The sequence below is a fragment of the Macaca fascicularis genome, chromosome 3, assembly GCF_037993035.2.
Source record: "Macaca fascicularis isolate 582-1 chromosome 3, T2T-MFA8v1.1".
Lineage (NCBI taxonomy): Eukaryota > Metazoa > Chordata > Mammalia > Primates > Cercopithecidae > Macaca > Macaca fascicularis.
This window is the reverse complement of record NC_088377.1, coordinates 78,978,470-78,988,850: the sequence shown is the minus strand read 5'-3', so window position 1 is coordinate 78,988,850 and position 10,381 is coordinate 78,978,470. Positions and strand designations below refer to the sequence as shown.

Genomic DNA, 10,381 nt, shown 5'->3' with positions numbered 1-10,381 from the left:
GAATGATCTATGTGCTGAGGAGAAGAATGTATAGTTTGCAGCTGTTGGATGAAATGTTCTGTAACTATCTATTAGATCCATTTGGTCTAACAGTAAAGCTTACATCCAATGTTTCTTTGTAGATTTTCTGTCTGGAAGATCTGTCTAATGTAGAAACTGGGATATTGAAATCATCAACTCTTATTGTATTAGGATCTATCTCTCTTTTTAGGTCTAATAATATTTGCTTTATTTATCTGGGTGCTCCAATGTTGGGTGCATATGTATTTAAATTGTTATATCCTTTTGCTGAATTGACCCTTGTATCATTCTATAATGACCTTCTTTGTCTCTTTTCATAGTTTTTGTCTTAAAATCTATTTTTTAATGTTAAGTATAGTTACTTCTACTCTTTCTTGGTTTCTATTTGAATGGAATATCTTTTGCCATTCTTTTATTTTCAGTCTACATGTGTCTTCATAGGTAAAGTGTGTTTTTTTGTATGCAACACATTATTGGATCTTGGTTTTTAAATTTATTCAGCCAGTCTATGTCTTTTGAATGGAGAGTTTAGTACACTTACATTCAACGTTATAATTGATAAGGACTTACTGCTGCCATTTTAAAATTTGTTTACTTCTTGTTTTAAGATCTTTTCTGGCAGGGGGTGGTGGAGCGAGATGGCGGCGCACCTGTCATACCGGCGACTGAACCTAAACGGGCTGCGCCAGGCGGTGTATCGCGAGCTATGCGAGTTCCTGGACAAGTGCGCAAGAAGCAAGGGAATAGTTTGGGATGAATACCTAACTGGACTCTTTGGCCTGACTGCACAGTATTCACTATTGAAGGGACATGAAGTGAAAAAAATGTTCACACTTAAAGGAAATCGTTTGCTGCAGCTGATGTCAAGAATAGTATTATTATTATTTTTGTCAGACCCAGGCTAGAGTTGATGGATATAATTGCTGAAAACGTGCTCTGTGAAGATAGACGAGGCCCAACGAGAGATACTCATATTCTGTTTGTGCCATGGCGTAGCCTGTTGTGTGAACAGTGGTTGAAGGATCTGGGTGTCTTGGGATCCTTTATTCATAGGGAGGAGTACAGCTTAGATCTCATTCCATTCTATGGTAATCTCTTATCCATGGAATCAGAGGGTGCGTTCAAAGAGTGCTACCTGGCGGGCGACCAGACGAGCCTGTACCATGCAGCCAAGGGGCTGATGACCCTGCACGCTCTGTATGGAACGATCCCCCAGATCTTTGGGAAAGGAGAATGTGCTCGGCAAGTGGCTGATATTATGATCAGGATGAAGAGAGAGTTTACAGGAAGCCAGAATTCAATATTACCTGTTTTTGATAGTCTCTCGTTGCTTGATCGGTATGTGGATTTATTAACACCTCTTGCCACTCAGCTGACATATGAAGGACTCATTGATGAAATTTATGGCATTCAGAACAGTTATGTGAAATTATCTCCAGAGAAATTTGCACTTAAGAAACAGGGCGATGGTGGTAAGGACCTCCTCAAGGAACAAAGAAGCTGCAGCTGAATTCTGCAGAGGAGCTCTATGCTGAGATCCGAGACAAGAACTTCAAGGCGGTGGGCTCTGTGCTCAGCAAGAAAGCTAAGATCATCTTGGCAGCATTCGAGGAAAGACACAATGCTAAGACCGTGGGGGAGACCAAGTAGTTTGTTTCCCAGTTGCCCCACATGCAGGCAGCAAGGGGCTCACTTGCAAACCATACCTCAATTGCAGAATTGATGAAAGATGTCACTACTTCTGAAGACTTTTTTGATAAATTAACTGTGGAACAGGAATTTATGTCTGGAATAGACATTGATAAGGTCAACAACTACACTGAGGATTGTATCGCCCAAAAACACTCATTGATCAAGGTGTTAAGACTAGTTTGCCTCCAATCCGTGTGTAATATAGGGGCTCAAACAAAAAGTTTTTGAATATTACAAAAGGGAGATTCTCCAGACTTACGGCTTTGAGCACATGTTGACCTTACACAACCAGGAGAAGGCCGGCCTGCTGAAACCGCAGACGGGGGGCAGAAACAATTACCCAACTATACGGAAAACATTAGCCCTCTGGATGGATGATGTTAAGGAGCAAAACCCCAAGGACATATCCTATATGTACAGTGGGTATGCCCTGCTCAGTGTGCGGCTGGCCCAGCTGGTTTCCCGACCTGGCTGGCGGAGCATCGATGAGGTCCTCTGCATCCTCCCAGGGCCCCACTTTGAGGAGCCGCAGCCACTGCCCACAGGACTGCAGAAGAAACGTCAACCGGGAGAAAACCGAGTGACTCTGATATTTTTCCTCGGGGGCATAACCTTTGCTGAAATTGCTGCCATGCGATTTCTCTCCTAGTTGGAAGATGGAGGTACAGAATATGTCATTGCCACCACTAAACTAATGAACGGAACCAGTTGGATAGAGGCTCTGATGGAAAAACCTTTCTAGGGTGTTCAGAGGAGACTTAATGAGTGTACTGCAGAATAAACTGCCTCTTTGAAGAAGTTGCTGAAAGGAAATAAAACCCATAGAAGAAACATGGAATACAGAATATATTCTGGGGTCAGCTTCTTAAATTATACTACTGTTGACTGCTTTCTCCTTCTCTTTTGTATTCCTTTTTCTTTTCTTTGAGATGGAGTCTTGCTCTGTCACCCAGACTAGAGTGCAGTGGCATGGTCTCACCTCACTGCAACCTCCGCCTCCTGGGTTCAAGAGATTCTCCTGCCTCAGCCTCCTGAGTAGCTGGGACTACAGGCATGCACCACCACACCCGGCTAATTTTTGTATTTTTAGTAGAGATGGTGTTTCACCATATTGGCCTGGCCGGTCTCGAACTCCTGACCTCAGGTGATCCACCCAACTCGGCCTCCTACAGTGCTGGGATTACAGGTCTGAGCCACCATGCCCAGCCCCTAATCTGCTGAATAAAGAAGAATAGAAGAGAATCAACCTGAAAAAAAAAAAAAAATCTTTTCTTTCTTCTTTCCTTCCTTTCTATCTTACTGAAGATAATTTTCTCTGATGGTATAATTTAACTTCTCACTTTTTGTTTTTTTGTGTACCATTGTAGGTTTTTTGATTTGGGATTACCATGTGGCTTGCAAATACTATCTCATAACCCATTATTTTAAGTTGACAACAAGTTAACACTGTTTGCATAAACAAACTAAAAAACAAGCAAAAAAAAAAAAAATGTAATGAAAACTCTACACCTCAACTTTATCCCACTGCTTTTTAACCAAGTAAAAAAAAAAAGTAATGAAAACTCTACACCTCAAATTTATCCCACTACTTTTTAACTTTTTGTTGCTTCTCTTTATGTCTTATTGTACTGTCTTTAAAAATTGTTGTAATTACTGCTTTTGAGTGGTTCGCCTTTTAATCTTCCTACATAATAGTAGTTTACACACCACACTTATAGTGTTATGATAGTCTGTGTTCTTCTGTGTTCTCGCTATTACCAGTGAGTTTTATACCTTCAGATGATTTCTTATAGCTGATTAAGTTTCTTTTCCTTTTGATTGAAGTACTCCCTTTGACATTTCTTGTGGGTCAGGTTCAGTGTTGATGAAATTCTTCAGCTTTTGTTTGCCTAAGAAGTCTTCATTTCTCCTTCATGTTTGAAGGATATTTTCACCAGATATACCATTCTAGGGTACAAGGTTTTTGCTTCAGCACTTTAAATATGTTATGCCACTCTTCTGGTCTGTAAGGTTTCCACTGAAAAGTCTGCTTCTAAACATACTGTAGTTCCATTGAATGTTATTTATTTCCTCTCTCTTGCTGCTTTTAGAATCCTTTTTCATCTTTGGCCTTTGGGAGTTTGATTATTAAATGCCTGAGGTAGTCTTCTTTGGCTTAAATCTGCTTAGTGTTCTATAACCTTCTTGTACTTGGATTGATATCTTTCTTTAGGTTTGGAAAGTTCTTTGTTACTATCCCTTTGAATAAACTTTCCACCCCTATCTCTTTCTCTACCTCCTCTTACAGGCCAAAACCTTTTAGATTTGACCTTTTGAAACTATTTTCTAGACCTTGTAGGTGTCCTTCATTTTATCTTTTTTTTCTTTTGTCTCCTCTTGTCTGTGTATTTTCTAATAGCCTGTCTTCAAACTCACTAATTCTTTCTTCTGCTTAATCACTTCTGCTTTTAAAAGACTCTGATTTTTAAAGACTCTGCTTTCAAAAGATTTTTCAGTATGCCAGTTGCATTCTTTAACTCTAGAACTTCTGCTTGATTCTTTTTAATTATTCCAATCTCTTTGTTAAATTTATCGGATAGAATTCACAACTCTTTCTCTGTGTTATCTTGAACTTGTTCGAGTTTCCTCAACATAGCTATTTTGAATTCTCTGTCTGACAATCACATATCTATCTCTCTTTCTTCAACATTGTTTCCCAGTGCCATACTTAGTTCTTTTGGCAAGGTCATGCTTTCCTGGATGGTAATGATGCTTATTGATATTTGTCAGTGTCTGGGCATTGATGAATTATGTATTTATTATAGTCTTCACAGTCTAGGCTTATTTGCACCTGTCCTTGTTTGGAAGGCTCTCCAGGTGTTTGAAAGGACTTGGGTGCTGTGATCTAAGCCACATCTGCATTAAGGGGCACCCAAGACTCAGTCAGGCTGTGAATCTTGCAGATTCATAGAGGTACTACATTGGTGATCTTGGATAAGATCCAGAAAAATTTTCTGGATTACTGGTCTCTGCCTGTTCTTTTCCTTTACTTTCTCCCAAAGAAATGAAGTCTCTCCTTCTGTGCTGAGCCACCTGGAGCTTGGGGAAAGACGGACAAGAACCCTTGTGGCCACCATCACTGGAATTGCACTGGGTCAGGTTTAAGCCAGCACAGCACTGGGTCTTGCTCAAGGTATGTTAAAATCACTACCTGGCTACCGCCTATGTTTGCTTAAGACCTTGGGGCTCTACAAGATCTTAAGCAGGTGGTAAAGCCAGCCATGTTTGTTTCCTTCCATTTAGGGTTGTGAGTTCCCCCAGGCCCCAGGTGGGTTAGGAGATGCCACCTGGGAGCCAGGTACTAGAGTCAAAAACCTTAGAAATCTACCTTAGAAACCTTAGAATCTAGATTGGCAGAGGCTGAGTTGGTCCTCAAACCATGAGACACAGTCCTTCCCTCTCTTCCCTCCCCTTTACACAGGCAGAGGAGCCTCTCCCCATGGCCACCACCACCACAGGCCTAGGAAGGGTACTGTCAGACCACCGCGGCTGTTCACTTAAGGCTTAAAGTCTCTTCAGTCAGCTTGTGAATGCTGCCAGGCCTGGATTTTATTATTCAGGAAAGTGGGTTCCCTTATGGCCCAGGGTCCAGAAATGCTGTCCAAGAGCCAAGGCCTGGAATCAGGGACCCTAAGAGCCTGCTTGGTACTCTTCTACACTGTGACTGAGCTGGTACCTAAGCTGCAAGACAAAGTCGCCTTTATTTTCCCTCTCCCTTTTTTCAAATAGAAGGGGTCTCTCCTCATAGTCATCACAGTTGTGAATATGCTGGGTCCCAACCTAAGTCAGCATGTCTCAGAGTCTCACCCAAGGCCCATAGCATGTACTACCCGGACACTGCTGTGGATTACTCAAGGCCCAAGGGCTCTTTAGTCAGGAGGTAATGAATTCACTAGTGCTAAGTCCTTCCCTTCAAGGCAGCAGGTTCCCTTCCAGCCCAGAGTGTGTCTAGAAATGTCATCTGGGAGCTAGAGCCTGGAATGGGGGCTCCATGAATCTGCCTGGTACCCTATCCTTCTATGGCTTAAATAGTATTCACTTTGCAAGACAAAGTATTCTTTCCTTTCTCCTTTCCTCCCCTCAATCAGAAGGAATGAGCCTCTTTAGGAGCTGTGAGATGTGTTGCTTGGGGTTGGGGGAAGTCACTCCCTTAGCCGTCCTGGCTGGTGTTTCACTAGGTCATGTGCTCCCCAGGTCCACTGGTTGCAAGTTCAGCACAGCACCAGAACTTGCCTAGGATTTGCAGTCCTTTCGGCTTAGACTGCCTTTCAAGTTTATTTAGGATCCCAAAGTACATTCATTAGTCCAAAGTGGAAAGGCTTGCTGAAACTCAGTTTCCAACCACTGGTATGGGTGATTCTCCTCTAGCTAAATCTGGTCTAAGTGCTTCCTCCATGGGTGTTGGCTGTGTTTTGCCTGATGTTTGCAGCACTCCATTCCAATGCAATGTCATACAATTGCTGCACTCTTCCCTCCCCCAATTTCACAGATGATCTCTATGCACCATGTAGCTGCTGTTGGGGGATGAGGGAGGGGTGGTGTCAGCAATGCAAGACTGTTTCCTACCCTCTTCAGTACCTCTTTTGGTGATATGAAGTTAAAACTAGGTTCTGTGATTGCTTACCTGGTTTTTAGTTCGTATGAAGGTGCTTTTTGTGTGTGTAGATAGTTGTCAAATTTGGTGTTCTTGTGGTGAGGATGATTGGTGGAGGCTTCTATTTGGTCCTCTTGCTCTGTCTCCTCCTTTTTGTATGTCTTATGTTGAGAAAAATCTATCTCAATCCTTTGCCCATTTTTTAATTGGATTGTTGCTTTTTTGTTATTGCATTGTTTGAATGACTTATTATTCTGGATATTGACTCCTTGTCAGATGCACAGTTTGCAAATATTTCCTCCTAAGCTGTAGGTTGTCTTTTCACTTTGTTACTTCCTTTGTTGTAAAAAATCATTTTAGTTTGATGTAATCCATTTGTATTTGCTTTTGTTGCTTGTGCTTTTGAGTTCCTATCCAAATAATTCATGCACAGACCAATATTAGGAAGCATTTCCCCTACGTTTTCTTTTTCTTTTCCTTTTTTTTTTTTCGAGATGGAGTCTCACTCTGTCACCCAGGCTGGAGTACGGTGGTACCATCTCAGCTCACTGCAACCTCCACCTCCAGGGTTCAAGCAATTCTCCTGCCTCAGCCTCCCAAGTAGCTGGGATTACAGGCATGTGCCATCAAGCCTGGCTAATTTTCATATTTTTAGTAGAGAGTGGGTTTCATCATGTTGGTCAGGCTGGTCTTGAACTCCTGACCTCAGGTGATCCACCTGCCTTGGCCTCCCAAAGTGCTGGAGTTGCCGGCATGAACCACCATGCCCGGCCTCCCCTATGTTTTCTTTTAGTAATTTTATAATTTTGAGGCTTACATTTACATTTTTAATCCATTTTGAATTCATTTTTGTATATGGTAAGAGATAGGTGTCTAGTTTTTTTTTGCATATGGATATATAGGTTTTCCTCCACTCTTTATTGAAGAGACTATTTTTTTTCCTCAATATGTGTTCTTGGTGCCTTTGTAAAAAACAATTGGGTGTAAGTGCATGGATTTATTTATGGGTTTTTATTATGTACAATTGGCCTATGTGTCTACTTTTATGCTAATACCATGTTGTTTTATTCACTACATCTTTGCAGTAAATTTTGAGGTCAGGTAGAGTGATGCTTCCAGCTTTGTTCTTTTTGCTGAAGATTGCTTTGACTTTCAGGAATGTTTGTCGTTCCAAATACATTTTAGGATTGTCTTCTTCTATTTCTGTGAAGAATGCCATTGATATTTTCATATGGATTGCATTCAATCTGTCAATTGCTTTGTGTAATGTGAACATTTAAACAATGTTAATTCTTTCAGTCCACAGACATAAATATCATTCCATTTATTTGTGTCCTCCTCAATTTATTTTATCAATGTTTTATAGCTTTTATTGTGAAGATCTTTTACCTTCTCAGCTGAATTTATTCCTCAGTATTTTATCATTTGTAGCTATTGTAACTGGACTTGCTTTCTTGATGTCTTTTTCAAACAGCTTGCTATTGGCATATAGAAACACTATTGATTTTTGTATGTTTATATTGTATCCTGCAACTTTACAGAGTTTGTTTATTAGTACTAACAGTTTGTGTGTGTGTGTAGTCCTTAGGGTTTTCTATGTCTATAATCATGTCATCTGCAAAGAGAGACAATTTGACTTTCTCTTTTTCAATCTGGAGGCCTTCTATTTCTTTCTCTTGCCTGATCCATCTGGCTAGAACTTCTAGTACTATGTTGAGTGGAAATGGTAATAGTGAGCATCCTTGTCTTGTTCCGGATCTTAGAAAAAAACTTTCTGTTTTTCTCTGATAAGTATAATGTTTACTATGTGTTTGTTATATATTGGTTTTTTCTTGCTTCTTCTCTTTCTAATAGTACCACAATGCAAACATTTGTTCACTTTATGGTGCCCCATCAGTCCCATAGACTTTCTTTATTCTTTTTTTTCTCATTTCTTGTCTGATTAAGTTATTTCAAAAGACGTAGCCGGGTGTGGTGGCTCAAGCCTGTAATCCCAGCACTTTGGGAGATCAAGGTGGGCAGATCACCTCAGGTCAGGAGGACTATCCTGGCCAATATAGTGAAACCCTGTCTCTACTAAAAATACAAAAATTAGTGGGTGTGGTGGTGGGCACCTGTAATCCGAGCTACTCTGGAGGCTAAGGCAGGAGAATCACTTGAACCCGGGAGGTGGAGGTTACAGTGAGCCAAAATCACGCCATTGCACAACATCATGGGCGACAAGAGGGAAACTCCTTCTGTGATAAAAAATAAACAACAAACAACTTCAGGTTCAAAAATGATTCATTTTGCTTGATCTAGTCTGTTGTTGAAACACTCATTATAGTTTTTAATTCCGCTCATTGAATTCTTCAGTCCCAATATTTTTGTTTGGTTTAGTTTTTGTAATATTTATCTTTGTCGAATTTCTCCTTAAAAGTCACGAGTTACTTTTCTGATTTTGTTGAGCTTTTTATATGTATTATATTTCATTGAGTTTTCTTAAGATCATTATTTTTCATTTCTTGTCAGGCATTTCACAGATTTCCTCTTCTGAGAGGGTCTGTTACTGGAGAATTATTGTTTTCCTTTGAAGGGGTCATGCTTTTTTGCTTTGTCATGTTTCTCATGTTCCTATACTGATATCTTTATATCTTGGTGGGACAGTTGACTCTTCCAATTTTGCGAAGTAGATTTGTAAGGAAAGGCTTTTTTTCAGTAGATGGGTCCTAGAATGTTGGTTGGGTAGTCTATTTTGGCTTTGATTCTAGGTAGGTGCATTACGGCAGTCTTCATGTAATTTCTTCAGCTATAATCAGTGTCAGCGGTCTCTCTGAGTGCCTCAGTGGCTTAGGCTGCAAGTATTTGTGGAGCCAGTGGCAAGGCTTGGCTCGTTGTGGTGCTGCTGGGTGAGCTGGTCCTCAGGCCTTGCAGGGCAAGCACAAAGCACAGTGATTCTGCCAGTTGCAGGGTTGACAGTATTGGGAGTGAGGTCACTAAGGAGGCCTCAGTCCCTAAGGAGATGCACAATATGGTGATTCTGCTGGTCACACGGGCAGCCACCCTGCTGTGAAGAATTTCCTGTTCTTTGGGTTGCAAAGGTCCACTTGGGCTTGGGTGTTAGTGGCATGGCTGGTCTGCTGGGTCTAGGCTTTGAGTAGCCAGGTTTGTGATGTAGCAGCCAGTTGTGTGAGCATGGTGGAGTAACAGCAGGGCCCATCCTGCCTCCATATGGACCCGGGAGCAGAATGCAGTCTTGTAGTGACTTCCGTCTCAAGATGGTGCTGTTTTGAAGCCGTTTGGTTCATGAAGTGCAATTCTGAAGCAGCTTGGTTCACATGGGTTCCTTCTTTAGAGCAATGCAGCCATGTGGACTCCAGGCAGACCTGTAAACTAGACTCAGGGCCTGTGAGAATTGTGAACTCTCTGTAGCAAGGACTGCAGGAGTCTGTAGTGCTAATGGGGGCTTCTGGGAATCCCTTGCTTACCTTTCTCCCACAATGAGAAGTCTCTGCTGGCTCTGAGCTGATCCTGGCTGGGAATATGGTTTTGCAGAGGCAGAAAACATCACTCCTCTCTTTATGGGGCCACCCTAGTTTCCATGCTTCACAGGGTTTCTGTCATCCTTTGCTGTATTCCAGTGTCTTCTTTAGGTAGTTGAAATGTAGCTTATTTTTGTTGCTTATTCCGGTCTTTTTTTTGTTGTAGGGGTGAACATTACACACCTCCAGCCAGCCATCTTGCTGATGTCTCTCCTTGCATTTTTTTTTAAATAAAAAAGTTTTAATAGAATCATTACTGACGCTATTGGAGATGCCATACTATTTTCAATATATTGTTTGAACAGAGACTTTTATTTATTTCTTTTTGTCTTAACTTTTAAAGACATTTTTCTCGTTGCACTGGCTAGGATCTTCAGTACAATGTTAAAAGGAGGTGGTAATATGTTTTTGTTTCTTGTTTTGTTTCTGCATTAGTTATCATGTTTGCTCTGGATTCCTGTAAGCTATTGTTTATCAGAGTATGAAAATCCCTTTTATTCCAGCTTGCTAAGTG

The 10,381-nt window shown here is 41.1% G+C and overlaps 1 pseudogene; it reads left to right on the top strand.

The window, feature by feature from the left end:
- The first annotated feature begins 659 nt into the window (after positions 1-659).
- On the top strand, positions 660-2,633 carry LOC102146507 (vacuolar protein sorting-associated protein 33A pseudogene; annotated as a pseudogene).
- Positions 2,634-10,381: the final 7,748 nt, after the last annotated feature.